The following is a 25,762-nucleotide window of genomic DNA, read 5'->3' as shown; positions in this document are numbered from 1 at the left end:
ACCTGAGCATGGGTCTTTGTGTTCGTGCCCATGGACCAGCATTCTATTTTTCCAGGCTGTTTCTCCAGTTTGCAGAGTTTGCTTTGGATTCTCTTCCAGTCTGCTGGCAGGCTCTTTCCTATCCAGCCCCAGCCAGTGCCACCTGCACATCTGATAAGTAAAGTCTGTATTTCTTTATGCAGCTTACCAATGGAGATATCAAATTGTTCTAAAGCCCTGGGGAGTGCAACACTGTGCAGCCTTCTTTGGGAACAAGCCATTCATGTATTTGTTTGTTTGTTTGTTGCCTTTTTTTTTTTTGCTTGACTTGCACAAATTTGTTACTTCCTTCAATAGAGCTGCTGACACTAGCAGGTGTACTCTTAGGATCAGCACAGGAAGGCAATGGGGTCCTTACCCAAGGGTTGGCAAAACAGTTAATGAAGTCAGGAAAGGGTGACGCTGAGTGGCTGTGGCAGAGAACATTCCAAGTTAAAACACTCTTCTATGACAGTGATAGCATCCATCATAAGATAATAACAGACCTGTTTCACAGCATTGTCAAGCTATATCTTCAAAAAAACTCTTAGTTGTCTGATGTAAGCTGGTTTTCTATGGGTATAGCAAGCAATACATTTGTAAGGCAAAGGAGAACATTGTTTACTCCCTAAATTTCAATGTTCTGTTTCAAGAATAAGCAGTGCTCAGATTTAAAAACAACCAGCCAACCATAAATAAATAAATAAATAAATAGTGTGCAGAATTTTAGAATTCAAAGCAAAAAATCCCTACCCCATTCCCTCCATCCCCTCCCCACCCCACCCCCCTTTTTTTTTTCTCGGAAGTGACTGAACTTTTGTAACTGGAATTTTTTTTTATTTTTATCTGTTTTTAAAGGAGGGAATCCCCACTGACACCACCTTCACTTCCTCTCCTGGGAGAGGGAAAAAGGTAGGAAAAAAAAAAGCATGGACCTAAATTATAGTAACACCAGTAGGCTGGGATACAGTGAGATTTCATCCTTACTAGTTATGCTGAAGTGTTAAAAAGCAGAAAACAGATACTGTCTTAAACAGCCTGAATAATACCCAACAGAACTAAGTCTGCCTGTAGCTTTCCTGGAGAGCATAGCAGCTACAAGAGAAAACAGCCTACCTAAGCAGAAGTAGGTTATAGGAATAAATGCAGCAAGCTTGTACCCTTGGTGGAAGAGAATCAGGTCAGGGAATACTTAAACAAATGGACTCTTATAAGTCTGTGAGCCCTGATGGGACCCATGAGTGCTGAGGGAGCTGGCAAATGTGATTGCGAGGCCACTCTCTATAATCTTTGGTTGATTATGGCAACTGGGAGAAGTCCTGAAGACTGGAGGAAAGCAAATATCACTCCTATCTTCAAAAATGACAAGAAGGAGGACCAAGGGAACTACAGGCCAGTCAGCCTCACCTCAATCCCTGGGACCATGATGGAGCAGCTCATCCTGGAAACCATTTCCAGGCATGTGAAGGAGAAGAAAACCACAAGGGGTAGTCAGCATGGATTCACCAAGGGAAAGTCATGCCAGACCAACCTGATAAGCTTCTATGATGAAATCATCAGCCTGATGGATAAGTGGAGAGCACAGGATATTCTCTTCCTGGACTTCAGTAAAGCCCCCAACACCATCCCCCATAAGATCCTCATAGAGAAGCTGTTGATTTAGCCTGGAGGTGTTCAAGACCAGGCTGGATGAGGCCCTGATCAGTGTGATCTAATGGGTAACATCCCTGCCCATGGCAGCGGGGTAGGAACTAGATAGTCTTTAAGGTACCTCCCAACCCAAGCTATTCTATGATTCTATGATTCTATGATTCTACGATTCTACGATTCTATGATTCTACGATTCTATGATTCTATAATTCTACAATTCTACGATTCTACGATTCTATAATTCTACAATTCTACGATTCTATAATTCTACAATTCTACGATTCTATGATTCTATAATTCTACAATTCTACGATTCTATGTTTCTGTAATGCATGGGTTGAATGAGCAAACAGCGAGGTGGATCAAAAACTAGTAGAACAGCCTGACCTAGAGGGTAGTGGTCAGTGGTGCAAAGTCCAGCCGGACACTAGCAATCAGCAGAGTACGCCAGGGGTCAATACTCAGCCCAGCCCTCATCTTCATTAATGATCTGGATTATGGGGTAGAGCGCGCCCTCAGTAAATTCACAGATGACAAGAAACTAGGGGGAGTAACTGACTCACCAGAGGGTCATGCTGCTATCCAGAGGAACCTCGACAGGCTGGAGAGGTGTGCTGACAAGAATCTCATGAAGCTCAATGAGAAGTGGCTGTTCTCCTTCCCTCAGATTCATGTGGAAGGTGGATTCTCATGATTCTCCATTCTATTTCTTTTGTGATCTAACAGTAACTTTCCTTTTTCAAACCATAACTGCTTATTAATTGGAGATCTTTGCTGGAGCATTTTGTCACAGCTGCCAATTTTCTTTCCTGATCTTACAATTTTGATACTCACCCAAAAGGTAAACTATTTCCAGTAAAGCTCTAAAATATGGAGTATATTTGTTCCTTGCTTAGGACTGGCTTGGTTTTAAGACCCTTTAAGGTGCTATGGTGGTGTCAACTAGACTGTTAACTTCAAACATCTAACAGTAATTTATTGTTGAGGTACTGTGGTATCTATATTCAAGGGATCACTTCATGGCTTTCATGGCCACCAGATTCTGAAAATCATAGAAGACATATGGGGAAATATCCAGAAATATCTATGGTACTTTCACACTTTTGTCATCTGGGCTACCTGCTCTAATTGCTCCTAGGAACAGGTTGAACTGGATGGTTTCTGTAGGTCTCTCACGGTCTACACCATTCTGTATTTCCTCTATCAGTGTACTATACGGAAAGGCAGTGTCATTTGTATTTAGCAGAGGAGGTCTGAACACAGCATCTGTTCTTTTGAGCCTTTTTTCCTTATTTGAAATCCATCTCATTCATGGCAGTTCTTACAAATTACTTTGAATGAAAAATGGCAGTGCAGCAGATCAGGAGGTACCAGGCATTAAGCAGCAGATGCCACCAGCTGGAGAAGCTCAGGATTCCCAAATGGAGAAAACTTCTATAGCCCTGGCTGGGTCTAAGTAAAAGCAAACTGCCATCTCCCAGGGTTCCCATGATAGGTGCTAGAAAAGAGCCCAACCTACGAAGTGCAGATCTGATTCCAGTTTTACTATGGTTTTGCCACTAAAGGCAGAATAGTTAGGAATGTCTAAAGTTATGGTTGCCTGAAACTTTTCACCTCAAATCCTTGTTTTCAGCCACTTACAGCATGGTCAAAAATGAAGCAAGGAGATGTAATGCAGGATATATGCCATAGGCTGGATTTCCCTGGTACTTCAGCCAAAATAGTTAAGCCAAAACAGTTTCTGAGAACAAGGCAGGGGGGAAAATACATTGTTTTACCTATGGTAAAAAATCTGCAGTGTGCCTTTGACTTAGAACAGATCCTCACTATTTAGCAGGGAGCACCCTGCTAAATCTCCCTGTTGCAGATGTGTGTTTTGGCACTGATGAAAGAATTTTCCCAGATTTGGTTGCAGAGCATGTGTGCACTCAACAAAGCCTTGTAATAGATGTACAGTTAACTTCTCTACCCCACTAAGGCTCCCACTGTACAGTCTGCTCCAGCTAACGCTGTCAAAAGGCTGCAAAGATTGCCATGAGAAAGTCAACTGTAAGAGGCTTTCCTATATCCTATTCCCTCTTCTGAAGGTAAAGATCTATGAAGTAGTGAGAGGGTTTTCTTTTGCTTGCATTATGTTTATGTCACTTGATGTTTACATTAGAGTTGGAGCAGAGGATGGAAAGGTTCACAATGGTCCTTAATTTCTGCAGGAATTTCTTCCACAGTCTCAGACCTGCACAACTTCTGATAACTGAGAATTGCATTTGAGACAGCTCCGGTTTTGCCCCAGAGTTTTAAACAGTCCTTGATTCCTGTTAGCCCAGCTTCTGCATCAGTTTGAGGGTAAAGACTGAAATGTCTTAACCAATGTAGAATTCTCTGAGAAGATATGCAGGTAAGCAGAGTACAAGTCTAGCTGTATGACAGTATCAGATGTTGCCAGGGAGACAAAACACAGGATTTTGCCTCACTTGGCTCATGTTGATCTGGAATTTCATTCTATCCAGGGCTAAGATGCATCTGATTATGTGGCCTCAGGCATTTAGATCAGGATCCCTCTAGTAACTAACCTACATCGGTGTGTTGCGTTGTAAAGTTTTTGGTGAGATGTCACAGGAACAACAAGCTCTCACAGAGTACACTGGATTTTGTATGCACCCTAACATACCCCTCCTATATTTTCTGATGCTCGGCAAAGGGATGAAGGCACATGCGATTCTTTCCTGACAGAGTAGCAGTAATCTTTCAATGAGTATAAAATTTCTTTAACTGTCCAATTTTTATTTATTTATTTATTTTCCAAGTGGAAATTTTGGAGTGCAGTATGAAGATATCAAAGTATCTCAGTATAATCTGGCTTGCTGTCCATAAGAAGAGCCGTGATTAGCCAAACCATTAATTTCTTTTCATCAACAGGTCTTCTGGAAGTGGAGATGTAGGCCCATACCATACTCATCTTTGAGAATACCAGAAGGTTGGAAAGAAGGACAGAACTGGTTATTAGGTAAAAATGAGTTAAGCTATTTCTTGGAAATTAATCCCAAGGAAATATATAACTCTTATACAATCACACATGCACACACGAGCTTGTACACACACCTATCATTGGATTTAACATGATGTCTGAGAAACCTCATGAAGTTCAACAAGAAGTGCAAAGTCCTGCACATGGGGAGGAACAACCCCAGCACCAGGACAGTGGGTTTGATCCAGACGGCCTCCGGAAGTTCCTTCAACCTCAAACATTCTGTGATTCTGAGAGCAAGCACCGGCCTTCATTACGTGAGAGAGAAATCAAGAATTCGGATCTGGAGAATGAAATTCAAGACTTTCACAGTGAACTTGTTCACCTCTGCAGCTGCTGCATAGTTGTTTAAAGGGCTCTAGTTATGTCTGCACCACAGGTATGGTGGGTAGTTGCAGCCAAGATACTGCCCTATCTACCCGTTTTCTTGGGCTAAATTAAAACTGCAGCTGGAGAATTGTGAAGTCCTAAAAAAATCCCTTAAGACAGATACAGAGGTGTCTATGCTTCTTCCCTTGGATGTCACTGACTACCCAGTTCTTGGGTATTTTCCTTTGAACATTGTAGGGGACCCTGCATCACACTCCCCCCTCTCTGTCACCCTCTCTCACATTCCGTTTCAGATTTCTCTGGTAATCGCTGCCTGGGGGATAGGGAACAGAAGACTCAGCTTATATTAGGGAAATCAAGTCCCAGAGCAGAATGCCTTATATTTAAACAGTGCTCAGTGTGACTGTCTGGTTCTCTCTGGTTTAGTCTCCCTATCTGTAAAGGATATTTGTAGGCAGAAGCAGTACCGTGCCAATTATAGGTATGGAATAAATGTTGAAACTCTACTTTGATGTTGCCACAATGTACCAAAATAGAACATTTTATCTCTGAAATTGAGAGCAAAGGCACATTGCCTGTTATGGAGGAGGAAAGAATGAGGGTGAGCTCTCTTTCCCCAGTTCTAGTATTTCAGGCTTGGATTTAAAGAGCCGCCAGAGGAAATTTGGCCTTGACTTCCTATCAAATTTAGCTATTTTACAGATTTAGGCACCCCTGATTAAAAAAATCAGGAGGGAAACCCTTGTTTTCTGCTGCTTCCAAAAAAATGTATGCTGGAGCCCTCTGCTTTCCAGAGGAAAGCACTCCAAGATGTCACCAGGAGCTTCCCAGCTGCAGCCAGCGGGCAAGGCGCTCCGCTGCTGTGTTTTTCCCTTCACCATGACTCCACCCTGCTGACCTTTAAGCGCAGTAATAGGCTGATGAGAACACTTCCAAAGCGGAGCACTTTTCCAACTGCCTTACAACCCCTCGCTTTCCCTCTGTCTATCAGACCCAATAAGCATAAGCCTCAAACACCAGTCCCACCGGCATCTGCCATGATAGATTTCCAAGTTTTTTTATGGGCTTCATAAAGTTGGGATCAGGGGGATTTTTCCACAGGACTTGAGTAGAAAGAAAGACTTTCCCTACCACTTTTTTTTTTTTTTTTTTTACTTCGTCTTTCATTCTTTCATTTGGGAAACGAGCTCATTCTGAGAACAAAAATAACCCCTTGATTTGTGTACTTCTTCCTTAAAACAGAGCGAGACTTGTTGGTGGACCTAATAACATTTTTTCTCTCTCTCTTTCTCTCGTGCACTGTTAAACTGTAATTTTATCCAGATGCCTTTGCTACTAATAGCCTTCCACTTCGTGTTTTTGTGTTTCATGCATATACATATGCCAGGCCATCTTTTCTTGACGTCTCTCACATCTTTTCACCTTCTCCCGAAGACTTGCTCTGAGGACTGCTAGCCTCTGTCAGACTGTTCCTCCAGTCTGTACCTCCTCACTTGTGTGTTTTGCAATTTTATCTTGATTATTGTAATGCCTCTTATTCTATTTGCTTAAAACATGTCTAAGGCGTCTAGCGGCCAGTGCCTTTATTCGGTACGAGAAGACCATGGTTAAAGGAAGAGCCAGCCAGCCCAAGCAGATGACCAAGACAAACCAAGGAACCCAGCAGTAAGGCTGCCTCCATTATCCTCTGCCAGCGCCAGGTGGAACAAAAAAAAAAAAAAAAGATACAGTCATAATTAAAGCAGAGAAAAAGGCAGTAACATGTTAAGGGAATAAAAAGGACAGAGGTGCCAAAACATGTTATTCCACAAGTGCATGTGGTGAGAGACATTAGTTACCCACCAACAGGAGGAGATGTCAGAGATGCTGGCCACCAGCTGCAAAAGTCAGATTCACAACCTGTTCCCAAGTACCAGGTCTCTGGCACAAGGTTTATCCTTTCTCTGTGTGTTTACACAGCATTGCTGACTTCCACGGGGTCCTGAGGTAGTGACTGAACTTCTTTGCCATGCAGGTAATGTAAATAAACTTGAAACTAAGAGCAATTCCACCCTGGTCAAGCACTTGTACAGGCCAAACAGTATAAACAGCTGGTCAGCAGACCTGGAAGATGCCAGTGTGGGACTGAGGAACACCATGCTCATTTTGCTTCTCTGCTTGAGGTGTCTCAGGAGAAGTCAACATATTCCTCTGTACCTGGTTAACCATCTGCAAAATAAGGATGTCTTTGCTGACAGTGGGCCTAGCAAGAAGGAAGACTGGTATTTGTTATCAGTGCTTGGAGCATTGATAAATGTGTTTTGGAGCATAGTCTAAGAATTACAAACTGATGATAGTGGTCACAGTACGAAATTAATATATTTCCTGGGAAGTGGTAGAGGTGGTAAGAGCACTCTGGTCTTTACAGCCCTGGTTCCCAAGACGTGGCCTCTAATGTTGTCTATGATGTTGCTCACAAGCACAAGTAATTGAGGATAAGATTCAGTTACCTAAAATCAGATATCTAATCCTATTTGGCACGTCATAGGTTACTCTAAACACTTACATAGCTGTTGGAAATTATAGAGAAGCTAAGCAAAACCCTTGGCCTTCTGGAAAGTCAGTGGTATGCCAGTAAGAAACAGCTGCAGATGAACTTGCTTGAGCAACTGAGTTCCGTCTTGAAAGACTGCTTCTCCAGACAGCAGAGTAGGCTTTGCCACCAAGTCTTGATTGCTCTGAGGAGTCAGTGAAGATGGAAGGACCAGTCCATCCCATGGTGATGTGTCCCTTCCAGTAGGAACCCTGCTGCAAACATTGACACCAAGGGGTATTTCTATGGACAAGCCTGCTTCTGGCTCATACCGCTCCTTAACTTGTACCTGGTCAGAGACTGATGCTAAATCTTTTGAAAATTTAGAGTAAAGCTCAGTGAAACTAAACCTAGTCAAGGCCACAGAAGCCCTCTGATGTATAGCAATAATTTTTTTGCACACATACCTCATCACATAATGAATGATGTGGACTGGTGAAGAACATTTGCACTGTGAGGGAGCTCTGCTCTGGCAAGAACAGACACATCAGCTGCCCAGCACCGTGTTACTCCTACTTCTGACTAATCTCATCCAAGCACTTGCACATTAATCAACCCGTGTTGATCTTTCTATGTAAATACTTTTCCTCTCTGCACACACCTGACTCAGGATCAAGAATCAGCTCCCCCAAACAGGCTAGTTGATATCTAAGTGCAGGTTCAGTTGTTGTTACTGCTCCCTAGATGAGGGCTCCGACTTTTCCTCCTGTAAATGCAGTCTTCTCAGCCATTTTCTTCTCCAGCTGGCTAATCTGTCACCATTTTTTCCTTGAAGATATTTCTGTGTTTTGGGGCTTCTTTGGGAAACTGTCTTCATGAAATGATAACACTGTCGAAGCACTGGGACCAAAGCTTCAGCAAGGTGGAAACTGTGAGGGTTCACAAAAGTATTTCTCCTGAACTGCCTGCACCATGAGGGTCCAGCGTGCTGTCTTTATCTCAGCCACCTTTATGCCCCATCTTTTCTAAGCTAATCCTTGACGTTCAAGTGAAACCTTCCAGTTTGTTGGTCTGTTGGCTTTATTTTTTTTTAAGGGTTTCAAATATTAATGAGTGACTTTGTCCCTTAAATTAACCCCCTTTCCTGGTTCAGTATGCTGCACTCCTATGAGCTCAGGCTTCTGGATTATACTTTAATCTTCAGTATGATTTGGTCCAGGCATTATTTATTTGAGCACCAATTAGGGGTTAGGTCTGCACAGCCCTGGGTGGGCAGAGTGGCAGAGAAAGGCACTACAGGGTGGTAACTTTGCCACGCGCTGGGCTGCTTACACCTCCCTTGGAGGTGGTGAGGAGCACAGAGGAGGGAGAGAAGGTGACCAAAGGTAGACTCAAGAGCAGGAGCATGTCTGCCAGCACCATCTCCCCCCAGCTCCCAGTGTTTCAAAAAGAGACCATATCCTGAGAACTATCTGACATTGGTATTTTGTGTCTTTCACTACATGGGTTTATGAACCAAAGTGTAAAACACGCAAAAATTAATAATAGAATAGAATAGAATAGAATGGAATGGAACAGAACAGAACAGAACAGAACAGAATAGAATGGAATAGAATAGAATAGAATAGAATAGGAGGTAAACTACCTCTAAACATAAAAGAACCTACTTGGTATTTGTGTGCGCTGTTGTGGCCTTATCATGTCCCATTTCCAGCACAATGGGACTCGCCAAACTGCTGTTCTTAGCCCTTGCCCTATGCTGAGGCATATTGCCTATGCCCTTGGGCTTTCTCAAGGCACCAGCAGAAATGGCTGTGGTGTGGAGAGCAAGGGAAAGAAAGAGGATGAAACAACAGATGCAGAGGCTTCTGTTTGCATTTGTTGGCAGTATGCAGCCAGTCCTGCTGCAAGAATTTAAATGGAAATGGAAACAAGACCAGTTGTCTCCTCTGCACTTGTGAAATACCTTTGCTAGCAGGGGATCTCTGGTGGATATCAAATAGCCCATCCCTCTATCCTCCCTTCTTTATTGCAGATCTGTACCCAGTTCTGTGCTTTATTAAAGGGCATGTGTCTACAGGAGTTATAACGTTCCTCAGGTCACAGAACAGAGGAGGGCTGTTATGAAACCCAAGTGCCCCTTGGCTTCTCGCAGGCTCACTAAGCTCTGCTGCCACAAGATCTAATGAGAAAGGGGAACCTCACAGACAGCCACTGTGAGTCCGTTTCTTCTGATTTCCCTGGCCAGGTGGGAAAGGAGACTTCAGCCAGCGTATGCAGGTGCTTTCTGTCACTACTTCTGGTCTTATCTGGATACAATGGTACTTCCCTCTCCTTTGACTCGACCAATATAAAAAATCGCCCACCCATGTCTCCGCAGCAATTCATCTTACATGTGCAAAAAAGGTAACATTCACTGCCTCCCACTTCCATCACCCTCTCAAACATGCTTCCTCTGCTGCCTCTGAAAGCAGTGTCTCAGCCCATTCCTCAGCAGCTGCCTCAGAACAGCAGGAGGTCTTATCAAGCCAACCGACAGAAGCAAGAGCACAGTGCGTCCAAACTGAAGGGGGTGGAAGATAAGAAAACAAACACCCCCTCCTTCCCTCCTGCCCTGGGGAGAGAGCAGCAGCAGGCTTCTCGGCCAGGGCTGGGAAGCGGCCGTGCACTGGGAGCGAAGGAAACGCCAGCGGCAAAGCTCCCTGCGCAGGGCTGAGGTGTTAACTGCATGGCCTGCCATTTATGAAGGCAACAAGGCACTTACTAGCTTACACTGCAGCCTTGCAAGGGAACAGCTATTCCCAGTCAGAGAGAGGCTGGAGCTTAAATTTAGCAACATATCCAGTCTCTGCTAAATCGATGCATTCCTTAAAAGAGCTGGGCCATTCATGCAGCATATTTTCGGTTTACCACATGGCTTCTTGAAGTGATAGCCAATGAGTAATCTGAAAAGGTTCCCACTTCAATCATTTTTAATATTGCACTTTGGTCACTTTGACTTAAACGTGAGCCGTCCCAACCCCATTAAATCTGCCCGTCAACCCCTCTCGCTAAGTAAATGTCAACAACAACATAAAGCGCCTGGGATTCATTTTGCCATTGAATCATGCATGATTGGTGGCAGGTTTTCAATCGGAAAAGCACTGGCTTCCTTTCCCTCCCTCCCTACCCCATTTCCCCGCCTGACTCACTGTTCCAGTCCCTCGTGACCTTTTCTACGCTTGCCTTGTGAAACTGTCAAAGTGCCACCAAAAAACAAATAGGCTTCCAACCCAAGGGGGATCCGGGATGAACCAGAGGGGTGTTGCTGCTAACAGAGATGTGCAAACCATCCTTAACAGAGAAAGATGAACAACAAACCAAAAAAAGAGTATTGATTCAAATTTAATAGTTCTGTTCCCAAGGAAAAAAAGAAAAAAAAAATCAGACCTAACTCCACAGGCACAGTGGAAAAGCTGGGAAGGACTTTTTTTTCTGATTTATTCCTTATGTTTCTATTCCCTTGTTCCTTTTTGACCCATATTAACAAAAAAAAAAAAAAAAAAAAAAAAAGAGAGGAGAGGAGAGGGAATAAAAAGGTCATTCTGGGGACAGCAACTGTCAGTGATGGTGAGGTAAATGGCCCCACTGAGATGATCCAAACGGGTGTCTCCTGCTTCCAACAATGGATTCTTGATCTTGTAAATCAGTCATGCTGCTGCTTCTTCCCTTCTGTCCCTTCAAAATCCATCATGGAAAAACAGCGTCTACACTATTCCTGGGGACTGCTTGGGATAAAGCTGGATAGTTCTATTTAATGTCATGTCTTTGATGAAAACTGCTGCCAAAATGGAGTTAAACAAGCCAACTGGAGAACTGGATAAGTGCAGACAAGGGGAGCAGTGCGGAAGCATACTCAGAGGGAAGGTAGAAAGCAGTGCTCTTGCCACAGGAGATAAGGCACGGAGAGGATCACCACGGCAGATGCTGGAAGCACCGTGAGAGAAGGCCACTTGCAAGAAGGCTCTAGAGGAAGGGATGACCAATGTGTCCCGAGCAACCAACAAGAGCAGGAGAAGACTGGGGAAGGACAGGCTAAAGAATGAGCAGGAGACTCCTGGGAGAGTAGTAATAGGGCCACAGGTATCTCTGGTAGCTCCTGGACGCCTCTGAGCAGGAAGTCCTAGCTGATGGCTCAGGACCTTTGCCTTATACTTCAAGATCCACATCAAGAATCTGTAGTGGTCCACAGGACCACATTGAGCAAGTCAAGGATTAAACTGATGCCTTCCAAAAGCCCACACCAACCCCCCTATTCAAGGAGTTCTTTTAAACAGTTTGAGCTTACAAGCCTGGGTTTTCCTACCTGTCAGACAAGGTTTGATGAGAACTCGTATCTACAACCTTTCTCCATGTCAATCCCTGCACCCTTAGCCATGGCAATGCACTTTCGCTCTAACGAGATGTGACTACCCAGCCAGATTATGGGACCTGCTTTTCCCCAGACCAACGGAGCTTGGGCACACTGTGTTGCCTGCATCTGGCTCTTTCTCTCTCCAGTGTTCCCAACAGGGACTTTCCTGCTCACCAGCAGTAGCTGATGTGGTTACACACACTGTGTTGCATGCATTACTATGAGTAAAGGCACTGAGACAAACTTCAAACAATATCCATTGTGGATTAAGCTTGGAATCCTAAAAATAAGGAGATTGTGCCCTCATATGGTCAAATGAGTGATGTTTTCTTAGGGAAATGGATAGAGGTTTCCAGGTCAAGAGTGTTGTTTACACTCATCAGTTGATTGCCCTTAACAGTGACTGCTAAACTCTCCCCAAGTTTATTTTCTTTCCTCCATCCCAGGACTTAACCCTCCTTTGCTTGGTTTAAAAAGCTTCAAGAAGGCAACCAAAGATAAATAAATAATGAAGCAAATATGAAGTGAAAAGAACTGGAAGGTTGCACGTGGTTAGTGTCCATGTATGATGTGCTATCCCTTGTGCCACCAAATGGGGTCTGGCCAGGTCACTGCTGGAATGGGAGGCTATGGGGGCATACACTCATAAGGGGATTTGGTGGCTTGCTGATCTGAAGGCTGACAATGCCATAGCTCATCCCCTGGCTTCCTCCATCTGCCTTAATAGGATTTAGAGAAGGCAAAGCAGCTTCTCTCAGCAGAGATGTAGAGCAAACCAGGGAGATCTACTGAGCTGTGGTTATTGAAGGTCTTCCTATAAAACAGAGGGGTTTAATTGCTTGTGCCCAATCAGTTCAATCTGTCTTTTAATATCAGTCCTTAAGTCATGCATGATAATTCCCCATGGCCACAAAACAGCTATTGACTTAGTCCCCAGGGGTGGTTGTTTTTCACTGCAAGGCCAAATAATTTGTTTCTAAAAATTTGTGAATGGGACTTGTGGAGAAGAGAAGTCATTACAAAAATTGAGAAAAGATATTAAAATAAGGGAATGAAGTTATGATTCCTACCATATACTTGGGAACCAGCAAAATATCTCTCTTCTTTCTGCCCAGCTGCAGGAACCATTTGATTGCCAAAGGGACAAAAGAGTGAGGAATGTAAATATTCTCACTGCCCTTCCAGTCCTTCAATCCTTCTGTCATCACAGCCCAAAAACAGAATTGTATTTTTCACACTTTTTAGCTGGTGTATGGCAGAAGTGCACAATGATTGGGTCAATTGATCCATCTAATCACCCATCCAGACAGGCACCTTTACTGCTTCTCCAACATTTGTAGTCTTGTCTTATTCCCGTTCGGATACAGGACCTGTATATAAATTACAGTCTGCTGAAAGGATGCTTAGGTGTCTCTTCTGAATCCTGTAGAAGTTTCTGGTGGACCCTTGGGAGTGCATGGACCACAAACTGAAAGCCATGGATTCAACAAACTTATTCACAGCTTTCCAAAACTGCAGCAGCGGAAAATGTTTCTCTGAACTTGGTGGAAGAAAGTGAATTTACAATAGCCAAGACTGGTTTTCAAAGTCCCGTCAGTTTGTAGAAATTTGTCCATCTCTATCATATTTCCTTATCATATGACTGACATTAAAAAGCTTTCCTTGTGAGTCAAGCAGTATGTGAAGGAGAAGAAATTGATTTGGCTCAACAGAATTTACAGATTAATTTAAATAGAAACATGCTGATCCATCTGTGACAAATGTCTATAATAAATGCAACGCAAGCTCCCAATGTTCTAAAGAGCCTTCTTGGCAAGGTGGGGCTGTGATTATGGCTGGAAGAGAAGGATTTTGTGAATGGAATTGTACCACTCCCCTGATCCCCTTTGGCACAAGCCTCCTGGAGACGGAAGTGAGAGAGGCAGAGAGGGAGAGACCTTCAGGAATGATCCACAGATGGGATAATATTAACAATTGCACCACGAGAGCTGCGTCAGTAGAGATTTCAGATTCCTCTCCTGTGTTTTTAACAGCTGAAAGTTCAAGCGGATGGCAAACAGTCTCTGGGAAATATGCATCTGAGAAATATGGATCCCAGTCATCTGGGTGGGCTCAAGGCTGTGCCGTAAAGCTGTTGAAGTGTAGTACTTCTTATGCAGAAAATAAATTTAAAAAGGTATTATATCATAGGAGTGTGGTGCTGGAAGGGATCTCTATAGGCCACCTAAACCATTTTCCTGCTTTGATGTAAGTTCAGGTGTATCTCAAGTATTCCTGACTGCTGTCTATCTGGCACATGCGTAAAATTCCCTAGTAAAATCCCTTTAGGCAATTTAACTCAGTGTTTCACTGTCCTTATCATTAAGTGGTGCTGTTTTTTTGATTTTTTTTTCCCCGTTTTTTTTCCCCCCTTTATTAACAAACTTAAACCCAACATTTGATTTGAGACTACACTTCTTAATCTATCTCCAGTCAACATGGAGAACAGATTATTCCTCTTTTTGCATCTAACTGTCATATTTTTTATTAGTTATCATGTCTTTCCTCAATCTTCCAAGGTCTAGACTAAACAGCTGTAGTCTGTAACCTTAGTCCCACTTGTGCTTCCTCCCACATTGTATTGCATGTATTCATGCTATATATGTATTAATGAATACATAATTCAGCATGGGACTTCCTTTATTGTCATGACACAACATGACTCTAAAATCCCTGCCAAAGCAATAGGATTCTGTTCCAGACTTCGAGATCCTGGTCACTATGATCTTAGAAGTAACTAGTAGCAATTACAAATAGTAATAATAATAATAATTTAATCATCAAAATATGACTGCAAACCAACAAACTACTCTTTTAAAGGTTTAAATTATTCAACCTCTTGTTTACTGGTTGTTTTCCTACACATTTAAGAGTATTTTTCTTGTGCCTTCCTCTTAAATCTGAAAGCCCAGTTTGGAGATAGATAGGTGCCATGAGACATCTGTTACGGGAAGTCATTTTTAAGCTTTTAGGGCCTATTTCATAAAGATATTTAGGATAGACTTTACCTTGCTGTCTTTAGCCATCCAAAAGCTGTGGATCAAATTTACATTTACTGGTCCAGGTTCTTTCTCTCATGGTGACTCCAGAGAATGTTTAATCCACATGATTTTATACATCAGTTTTAGGGTGGAACAAATCACCACATAAAAATCCTGATTTCTCTGAATAACTAAAGAGAAATCTAAATGGACAGCTTACCCCAGCTGCCCAGCTTTTAGAAAGGAAACCCAAGCTTTAGGTGTTTCTGAAATGAGGTCTGAAAACATGACAGATAGTTTAATTAGACAGAAGGATGAACAAAGAGAGAAAGAAGAGAAAGAAAGAGGGTAGAAAATAAAAAAGGGTGGATGCAAGAGTGAGAGAGAGGAAGAGAAGCAAATTCTCTCACAAATTTCACGAGAATCTTTATTGCAGAAATGTCCCATTATCAAAGTCATTGGCTTCACCTTGCAGAAAGAGTTAGAACAAAAAGCTCTAGACAAGAGTAAAAGAAATTGAGAAATTGCGTTTGGATTTTTAACCTAAATTTCCCTTTAAGTTTTCTGTGACAATGGCATCCATGAGGAAATACTTAAGAAACAGGCTCTAGAGTTGTGACAAGTTCCTATATGGATACAGAAAAAATAAATAAATAAATAATAGCTGAAATAGTTGGTCTATAAACAAGGAGAACCAAAACTCCAGATTCAGTGCTACCAGAGATCATGGTGTCTGGGAGTCCCTAAATCAATGTCTGAAACTTCTTGCCTCCATCGACAGTAGAACAACAGACAGTGTAGTGCCTAGAGTGAGAAAAGATAAAGCTACTTCAAGTTCTCAGAAAGGTTAATGGATAGATTTGGTATAGTTTAGAAGTTCAGAGGGGCAAGCATGCTGAAATGCAGATGTTCTTCCAAAGCTGTCTTGAATTGTAGTCAGCATCTGGGGAGATGATAAAACGACAGAACGCAGTGGGATGCTGCAGTATCCAGATCAAAACCACATGAAAGTGAGAGAGTATTTTTCAAAGAGGGAAATTCCAGAAGGGAAGTGGAGTATCTGTAGCTGACATCACTCCTCATCAGGACAAATTGATGGGTAGGAGAAGATATCAGCACTGACTTTAGCAACTCTGCTGCCTGATATGCAACCAACCAAATCATCAGTCCATAGGCCTCAAAGAGGAACAGTTGTCTGATCCCATTGCACAGAGGAGCTCAGTGATAGGACATAACAGTGCCTGAGGAAGCACAGTAGCTTTGCCAGCGAGGCACAGCCTAAGGAAGCAATCTACCAACCCTTACAGCTCCTCTGGAATCCTCCCACAGACTTCTGCTACCACAAAATCTGGGAAGGCTTGCATTCATTTTCCTTTTAATATTCATTTTCCCCCCAACATTCAGAATTTTCCAGGGCACAATTTTGTCACACATTTTTCTGTCATCTGTTTCTTGGAGTGATCTGGGAGCGAGGCAGAGGTCCTTCCTGCCCCCACGCCATGCTTCCTCAGGCACAGAGGGACAGCTCGCCTTGTGGACATCTCTATCTGCAGGGTCTTGGAGAAGAGTCGAGAGGAAAGTGCAGCAGATTTGTTATACTGCAGGTGGAGACACCTGATGAGTCTGAGAGCAGGCTAAGTGGCATTTCTCTCTCCTGGTTTTTTTTTTTTTTTGGCTTTTCATTGCACCACTGGACTGATAGTGCAGATAATCCAACCATTTGCAGAGACACGGCAAGTCACAGCAGTGAGCTGATGGGTCAGATGCAGCCTTCAACTTAGGCCCATACCCAGATCTTCTGTCCTGACATCTAACAGGAGCATAGATACCACAGAAGTTAAGGACAGCAATTCAGATTGTTTCCTATAAAGACTACATGGGCATTAAGGCACATGTTTTTAACTGGAACAGTAATTTTGGACTGAAAAGTTACGAGATTTGCACTGGAGAAACAGCTTAGGACCACAGTTTCAGGTCAGACACAGACATTGGATGTAGGTCCTTTTTTTTGCTGGCTGGAGGCAGCATCAGCTCTCCATGGAAATCAAGGAGCTAGGGAAGGCTCTGAATATGCCCCAGTCTTCATATTTTGATGTCTCAGCAGATAGATTAGAAACCCATAAAATGTTGCTTGCATTTTGCTTTCTGTCTCCATGTTCTTGTTATGTGGAGATATAGCATTTCTTCTCTTCACCCTAGGCCTGTCTAGACTGTGAGTACTTTGGGTAGGTATCATCTCATATGTACAGCACCTGGCACAGCAGAGCCCTGGAGCCTGTAGCTTTCAGGCTATTCAGAAATAGCTCCATTGCAAAACCAGACTTGGACCAGGCTGATCAGCGCTAGGCTCGCGCAAGGCTCAGAGCCAGCTCTGATCCTGTGGTGAAAGGCACTCAGTCTGCCATGATTCTTAACCCAAACCAAGCATATCTTTGGCAATTGTGGGTCTGAATGTTTGCACTGTTCAACCCTGACTCATCCCACGGAACAAGAGGAGCAGCAGGAGGAGAACCCACAAGCCCTGATGATGGAATAGAGTTTCAAGTTAAAAGGAATAAAGGCTTGTGGAAATCCCTAAGAACCAAACCACGCTATCTTCAGCCTCCTGCTTTTATAATTGTGTCAAGTCTGGGTGGAAGAGAGAGACACCACTGTTGTCACCCAAAGAGATGCTGTCTGTCAGGTTTTATTTAGACTGATTTTAATATACTCCTGATCCAAGGCTTCTGGTGCCTTATATTTCACTTGGAAATAACAGAAATCTGTTTGTCTCTTTGTGGTGTGGTGAAACAAATCAGTCATTCTTGCCCTGGGTAAGGTATATGCATCAAAACAGAATGACTACTTTGAGAGCATTAACATTAATAATAATAATAATAATAATAATAATAATAAAAGGCCTGGTGATACAGGTGATAGAGGATGCACCAGATAATAGGGTGTGATGCCAGAGACCCTAGATGTCTGCAGTGACACTGGGTCCACTACAGCTTACCTCTGATTTACAGCTAACACCTCCTGACCTGTGTCTTTACAACATGCTGCCTATCCACCACAGGTTGTGAAATTGTGTCCCATGTCATATATTAACTTCTTCAGCCTCTGGGTGCTCACACTGAGAGTAAAGTTGGGACTCCTATTGTGTAACTTTAGCAGGCTAGAAGTCAAGCAGGATTATGTCATACTTCTATGCATCAAGAGTCCTTCTATAGGGAACAATATTTTTTAGAATAAAAGGAGAAAAGTATATCCTAGAATCATAGAATCATAGAATGATTTGGGTTGGAAAGGACCTTACAGACCATCTCATCCCAACCTGCTCCCACCAGCCCAGGCTGCCCCCAGCCCCATCCAGCCTGGCCTTGGGCACTACTGGGGATGGAGCAGCCACAGCTCCTCGGGGCAGCCTGGGCCAGGGCCTCACTGCCCTCAGAGTAAAGAATTTCTTCTTGTTATCTTGCCTAAATCTACCTTCTTTCAGTTTAAAATCGTTATGCCTTGTCCTATCACTACATGCCCTCATAAGAAGTCCCTCTCCAGCCTTCCTCTAGGCCTCCTTTAGGTACTGGAATGCTGCTATACGGTCTCCGCAGAGCTTTCCTTTCTTCAGGCTGAACAACTCCAACTCTCTCATATATATGTTATGTCTACATATCCTGAATTACCAGATAATTGCACAAAATAGTACTGTAAGGGATGTGAAGGTTCACAACATCTTTTTTTTTTTTTTTTTTTTTTTTTTTTGAAACGATTTAAGTACTTCAGCCATTTCTGACAAATGATCAAAGAAATTAACCTTAAAAGCTTCTACTCTGGGAGATACATAAGCCTCCTTCAGATATCAGATGGGAAAGTCCAGTATCCCCAGTGTTTTATTTGCTAGTTCTACTAGATCTTCTTTTCTGCAATGTAACTCTGGCTTCTCACCCTGGTTGTCATGGACAGGGATAACAGGGAGACATGATGACCCTATTGCAATTGAAAGGTTGAATTTTCCATGAAAAAATTGGTGTGGCAGCATTACTTTTACCATAGATTTATGCCAATTTACAATTTAAAGAGAAAGTCTTAGAAAACTTTATTCCACCAAGAAATTCTAGAGCTGAATTTAGCCCACATATAACCCATCCTCAGCTGTAGCTGAACTTGTGGTAGTCTCTTCTGTCCCCAGAGCCCTTAGCCAGCATTCTTTTGTGTTTGTTTAATTGACTCATCCTCAGGGAACAAAAGTTCAAACTGCAAGTACAAAGGGTTTTGTGAGCAGGAACCAGTTCTGAAAAGCCCACAGAATTAAAATGTGAGTTGCTTGCAAAATGTCAGACTCCGTGAGGTTCACCCACTTCTAACAGAGTCCTGCTCCTCTTGCTACGCTCCTGCACAGGCGCTGAGTGAAGTTCCTGGAAGCAGAGCATATCTCCTGGGTAATACCGTTTTCTCAGTGTCAGATGGATGTCTGGCTGGGTTTTCCAATTTTCCCTGTCTGGGGGTATTCACACAGAAACACAGAATGGCTGATGTTGGCAGGGACCTCTGAAGACCATTTAGTCCAACCCCCCTGCCAAGCAGAATCACCTAGAACACATCGTGCAGGATGGCAGGACAGATCACACTTTGGCTCATCTTTGGATAATTCCTAACTCTACAGCCCTCAGCTTTCCTCATTTTTTATAAATTCCTTCTCATATTCACAGGAAAATGGAGTAAAATCTGTGGTGGATTTGTGACAAACTTCCAAAGGAAAATTTCATTGATCATCTAGTTATATAACATTGAGTGCCTGCAGATGGGGTTTCTTCAGAAACAATAAAAAATAGGACAGAATTATGGTCCACTTCTATAGGCAACCAGTGTCTTTGCTTTAATGGGTTTAAAACAGAAGCTTTCAGCCCAGGCAAATGCACCAAACAAGTCAACCATCAGAGCCACCGACGACCGTTGGTCTTTCATGGATCCTGTTAACAGCTGCAGAGAAGATGGTCATGTACAAGGCATCACAAATTTAGGACAATGAAAGAGTGTTTGTTCTTGTTGAGGTCTCACAGTTTGCATTCAGCACAATCAGCAAAAAATTGATGCATCGACCCTGTGCAGCACTTAAATCAGACTCTTACTCAGAGGGCATCATACTGATGACAACATAGAGTAAGACCTTGGGATGAGTTTTAACCCTGGGATAGAGACTGTGTTTCATCTCAGAAGGACGTAAAGTAAGATGTGATTGATATGAATACATTGCTCGCATGGTCATGGAAGTACCTACACACACCTGAGATGGACTAGAATGAAAAAGTAGATAATCACTCTCTTTCCTAGGTTAAATTGGAATACCTTTGGAGAGAGGGGAAGGGAGAAATTTGCATCAGAGCAGTCTGTACTGTCTCTGCCCTAGAAGGCAGACAGACATCTCCACATCCTCAAACACCTTTCATCTAAGCCACCAAAGTCAATTCTGATTAGTAATAACAATAATAATAATGCAATAATGCAATAATGGAGGTATCTCAGTCAAAATGCAAAAGAGAATATTGCTGTGTGGTATCTTACTGGTTGGTACTATCAGTGAATGATTTAACTTGACAGCTCACCCTCTAATGACCTGCTCTCCCATGGCTCTCCAAAAACCATATGTTAAGCGGGAACAACTTCTGGGCCAGTGCTCATTTAGCTTAAGAAATCTGCCCCGCTTGATTCCTTGCCATGAAACGGAGTTAAATTGGGACCCATGCTGGGGAGCTGCCTAATCAGATCTCTAATAAGGAAGAACTGACCTTGAACCGTGTTTCCATTGTGCTGGGACTGCTGTGGCATTGAGAGAGGTAAAATACCCCTTTGCTACATCCACACCTGTCTCTGAGGCCTCTTGGTAGGAGGTCTTCTGGTTTCAGGGGGTTCCTGGCATGGTCACAAATTCTGGCAGAGATGCACATTGTGAAGCCACCCTTGAGTAACATGCTAAGGGCCCCTGAAGGGACACTTGCTCCTTGGTGACTTCCTTTGACATCAGTTAAGAAGGAGGAAATGATAGATTATTAACTGGGGAATTCCACGAACCAGAGGTCAATCTGTAGTTCAAACTTTAGCAGGCTCTTGATATCATAGGACCTGCTTTCTTGCTTACTTGCTTACTTCTGATGTACATGTTTATTACTGGATCACATTTATGATGGTTGAAACTTGACTCTTCATTATCCTATGTTTGAATCAGGGCTTGGAGGCAAAAGCATTAGGACAGTGAAGTCTATGAAGTCTTCTACCATCCTTAGCTGAAATTATCAAAAAGGGAGACATTTAAAGGAGGTTAAATTTATGATATGTCATTTCACCATAAAAATAAAGATCTGAAATCTCTTCAGAGAGTCCCTGAGCTACAAAGAATATTCATGGAAAGCATTGTTAAATGCTTGTCCTACTTTTATATTCTTTCTTAGGCATCTGCTATGGACAACTGATAGAAGATATTAAGTAAGATGGGCCATTGGTCTGACTGATCCAGTGTTGTTCCTATGACCACTGAAGAATGGAATGAAATTTCCAAATAAATGTTCAAACAACCATTGGGAACCAGACTCCAATTATTTCCAGTAGCTGTTGTTTTGTTGTGCTTGATGTGCTCTGCTGGTCAGAACAAATGCTGTCTGTTTAGTACCCTGAAAATCCTCTGTGGACTTTCTGAACCCTGGGCTGACGTGTGAAGTGATATGATTAGCAAACATGCAGATTAGATCGTGCTCTGGTACTTTTTACACATACAGAAAAAGCAACAACAACAACAACAAAAAACTTCTCACAATCAGAAAGGAAAGACTAATGCAAAACAAGGCAAGAAAAGTCATTTCACGCAGAAGTCCCATAGTAGGAATGTTACCAACGGTACATTTGCAGGGCTTTGGTCACACTCAACCCGTCTTTCTCTCTTTAGACTGCTTCATAGCCTTAGAGAATTTATTGGAAAGTATTGTTTCCTGAAATTCCTTTCTTGGTATTCACCCTAAATTAGCTCTTTTCTTAATTGTCTCCCATTATTTTTTCCCTTTCTCTCAGTCCTGATCCACTTCTTCACCGTTGCCAGCTCTTGCAATAGTACCGTAAGTCTTGCAATATTTAGTGTTTTACTGTAATCCTCAGCATCTGGAAGCAAGTGGTTGTGCAAGGATTCCAGCTTTATTAAAGAAGTCTTTAGCCCTTGGAGCTGCTTAGAAAAGCTTGAAAATGTGACCTGACTGTACTGTAAAGACAAAACAAAACAAAACAAGAGGAAAGATACAATCACCTCTCCCCCCAAAAAGCCAGTCTAGAAGTAAATAAATGTATATACAGGAGTGAAAATAAAAATGTCATTAATTTAGGGGTAGAGTAATTCACAAATTTGAATATTTGGGATTGGTGATATTGGTGCTTGAAACAAAGCCTGTAGGATATTAATACAGTCCAGTACACAACAGTTGAGTGCAAACAAGAATAAACCAGACTGTTTTCCACATTCACTGAGGGCAGAAGGAAAAGGGACCATCCTAAATTGCAACAAGGAAAATTCAGATGAGACATAAGGAAAAACACCTTGTAAGCATAAGATCAGTTATAAAACTGGGACAGCTGGCTTGAGACAGGGTGGACTCCCCTTCTTAGGAGATCCTCTGAGTAGGTAGAATTTCTGAGTTTCTCTCAGGAATAAATTAGGGAGAAGCTTGGGAGAAGTAGGATAGGAGCTGAAGAAGGATGGGAGAGGAATGGCTGCATGACTGCTGAAGGCCACTACCAGCCATGTGCAGTAGTATTTTCTTGTCTCCTCTCATCCATATTCTCCTGAGGAAGCTCTCTAACTTACTCTATCTATGATGAACAGCTAGGGATGGGGAGGTGAGGTTGGGTGGTTGGATTAACTGAATTAATAGAGTACCTGTGAGGACAAAGTCCCATAGCTTGGAGCTTTTACTGCCCACTGTTAAAAATGAAAATGAACTCTGAGCTTTTGGAAACCTGAAAACAGAAAATAGATTCACTAGGGAATAGATTCATGCAGTTTGAGGGCAGGGGCTCAAGTCAGCATTTAGGTTCATAAAGACTGAACAGGGTCCTCTCTCATTCTTAGAGCATCCAGAAGAAGGTCTACAGCAAGCATGTAAGGAAAAAGTGACCAGTGTTTTTTCCTTTATCAGTGATGTAGGTTGGTTGTCCTTCATTCTGCACCAAAGCAGAGGCTTTCCAGGATCTTGCTTCACTAGCACTTTAACCATCTAATTTCCAGCCTGACATTTATCTGTGGCCTGTTTCCCATCCCTTTGTTCCTGTGCCAACGCTGGCCTTTCGCTATAATAGCTGTCTCCCCACTTTGGTGTATTACTCCCAGATGTATTTCTAGTCACCAGTTAGATCCCTTCTTAGCCTTTATCTGCAAACCTAACCAGGCCAAGCAATTCTAGATCCTGTTCATCAAACCAGCTCTCTAGTCCCTAATCCCTTAGTAGCCCTTTTCTGTACCAGTTCTAGTTAGTTTCATTAGCTTCAGTTACCTTGCTGCAGACCTCAGCCATGAAAATGTGATCTTGACTTTCTCCTCCACGTTGGGCTATATTTTTCCTTTGAATACAGTGGGAACAGATGGGTACTCAGCACACCTGGAAAAAAAAAAAAGTAAAATAAAATAAAAAAGGAAAGATAATACCTGCTTTGAGGAGCCCTACAGCACCCCTTTGAGGAGGTACTTTGAGGTTAAACCCTGCATCCCTACATTTGAAACTAATGAGACCAATTATAAAGAGTTTGTGAATAAAATGGATTCAGTGCAGCTTTATAATCTGAATAAATGTTAAGGCACTGTAGAAGTTCAAAGCAATAATAAAGGCCATAAATCTAGAATGGGGCTACAAAGCTTGTTGTCTTGACAGTGACTATCATTTGAACAGGGCCTTCTAATGCTACAGTCTTAAGAGATGACTTATGTGATAATAGAGACTTGCACGTTGTAATTAATCAGGAGCCACTTAATGGAAGATTCAAATCACCTAACTGTAATCAGCCAAAAGCTAGTCATGTCGTCTAAACTGGTCATCCACTGCCTTGAAAATTTATCAGAAAGAGGCTGTCTTCTCCACAGAGTGATTAAACAAACTGGTTTTTGATGATATTTTAGGAGAGCAGAAATCACATCCCAGAGGGTTGGCCCTCTCTTGATGGCTTTCCCAGGAGCCCAGATGACCAGATCCAACTAGATACCTAATTCTTCAGGGAGCTAACATGCCTTGAGGTAAACTCTACCTCAAATCACAGCAGACAGTTGAATCCCCAATGCGTCATTAAACGTGACAGACTGCTCTTTAGTAAAATTCTTCTGAAACCTGGAAGAAAAAGTCAGCTGCAGGCTGCAGATGTTACAGTTTTGCATTTGAAGTTGCATCCTGGAAGTTCACAAAAAGACTTAATGTCTTTCTGAGTCTGCTTTATAACATCTAACAGGCTGAATAAACAAAGAAACAAATAAAAGTTTTGAACAGTATCTACTATATATATTGAGTTTAATTAACTAAACTTAAATTTGTGTTAAACACAGTACAACTGGGTCCTGGCCTACAGCTAAGATTCCTCAAGGACATTGTAGATAAAAATAAAGAATGAAAACATGTCAAAACTGTGGGCAGAGTTCTCCTGTATCTTGTAATATCGAGCTTCTGATTGACATAGGAGACATTTTGTTGTTAATTTATATACTGTGCTTTCCCATAAAAGACAATGGCCACAGAGAAAGCTCAACAATAATGATGACAACCCCATAAAATCCTGAGAGAAGATGGGATTGTGCTGTTCTGCTCGTGGGGATTAGAGGGTAAGGGAATTCTCTGGCATTGACTTCATGCCAAGTAGTTCAGGACCTTTTTATCCACCTCATTGGATTATCCACAGGAAGTCTTCTGACTCATTAACTCCATTGAGAAGGTCAAATAGGATTTTCAGCAACTTTAACCTCCCCTCAGCAAGTGGTTATGGTCTGCAGAGATCTCCTTGATTTCTGTCACAGTGCAATAGTCTCTGAAAAGACATCATGAAAAACATTGTTTTTACGTTAGGTTGTAAGAGGTTAGTGCAAAATGTTCACTAAATAGGAGGGTACAGAGGCGTGAGGATTTTCATCCCTGTTCAGGGATATTTTAGGACTACAACAGCTTTCTCTCTTTGGGCTCTGATAAGAATTTATCTAGCATAAGGACTGTCAGGAGCACTGGGAAATAAGATGAAGATATAGTCTTAAGTTTCTAAAGACAGAAGTCAGGTTAAGAGAAGCACCTCAAAAAGCAAGATGCATCTCCCTTTGAATCTTAATAACTCGTTTCATTCATTTAATGAAAACTACCTATCTCAAAGGTGTAAGCTTTTGATCTACACCTAGGTAACATTACAATATTCCTGTTGACTGCTGTGGGGATAAGACCATAACCAACAAAAAATGGGGGTGGGCACCCAGGCTAACCATGAGAACCAGGCCTCAGCTGATGAGCTGATGGTCCTGCCCCATGCTGTCCCCTGAGACACAGCCAGGCGCTGATGGGGAGATGCTGGCCCAAGCTCAGGACAGGCGGCACAAAAAATGCACAGGATGGCTCCTTGCTGGCCATGACGTCAACCAGCATCCCGGCCCATTCTGTTTACGAGTGTAGCTGTAGCCCATGTGTGGGGGGATCTGCTCCCTGCCACATTTCCAAACAGCCAAACGAGCAGAGCGTGAGCGTTTCGACTCTGCAACATCTTAAGCAGCTGTGGTTTGTTACTTATTTCTGGGCTGTCTGGTTTGCGTTTGCACCTTGGGAATTAGTGTCTATTTG

The 25,762-nt window shown here is 42.6% G+C and overlaps 1 long non-coding RNA gene across 1 annotated transcript; it reads right to left on the bottom strand.

The window, feature by feature from the left end:
- Positions 1-21,329: 21,329 nt before the first annotated feature.
- LOC136790792 (uncharacterized) lies at positions 21,330-24,966 on the bottom strand. The gene is made up of 3 exons (XR_010831382.1): positions 24,815-24,966; positions 23,459-23,563; positions 21,330-22,173 (listed from the first exon to the last, which is right to left on the bottom strand). It is a non-coding gene; the product is annotated as an uncharacterized lncRNA (long non-coding RNA).
- Positions 24,967-25,762: the final 796 nt, after the last annotated feature.

The sequence above is a fragment of the Anser cygnoides genome, chromosome 4, assembly GCF_040182565.1.
Source record: "Anser cygnoides isolate HZ-2024a breed goose chromosome 4, Taihu_goose_T2T_genome, whole genome shotgun sequence".
Taxonomy (NCBI): domain Eukaryota; kingdom Metazoa; phylum Chordata; class Aves; order Anseriformes; family Anatidae; genus Anser; species Anser cygnoides.
Note: the sequence above shows the minus strand (reverse complement) of the source record. Positions and strands in the feature narration are given on the sequence as shown.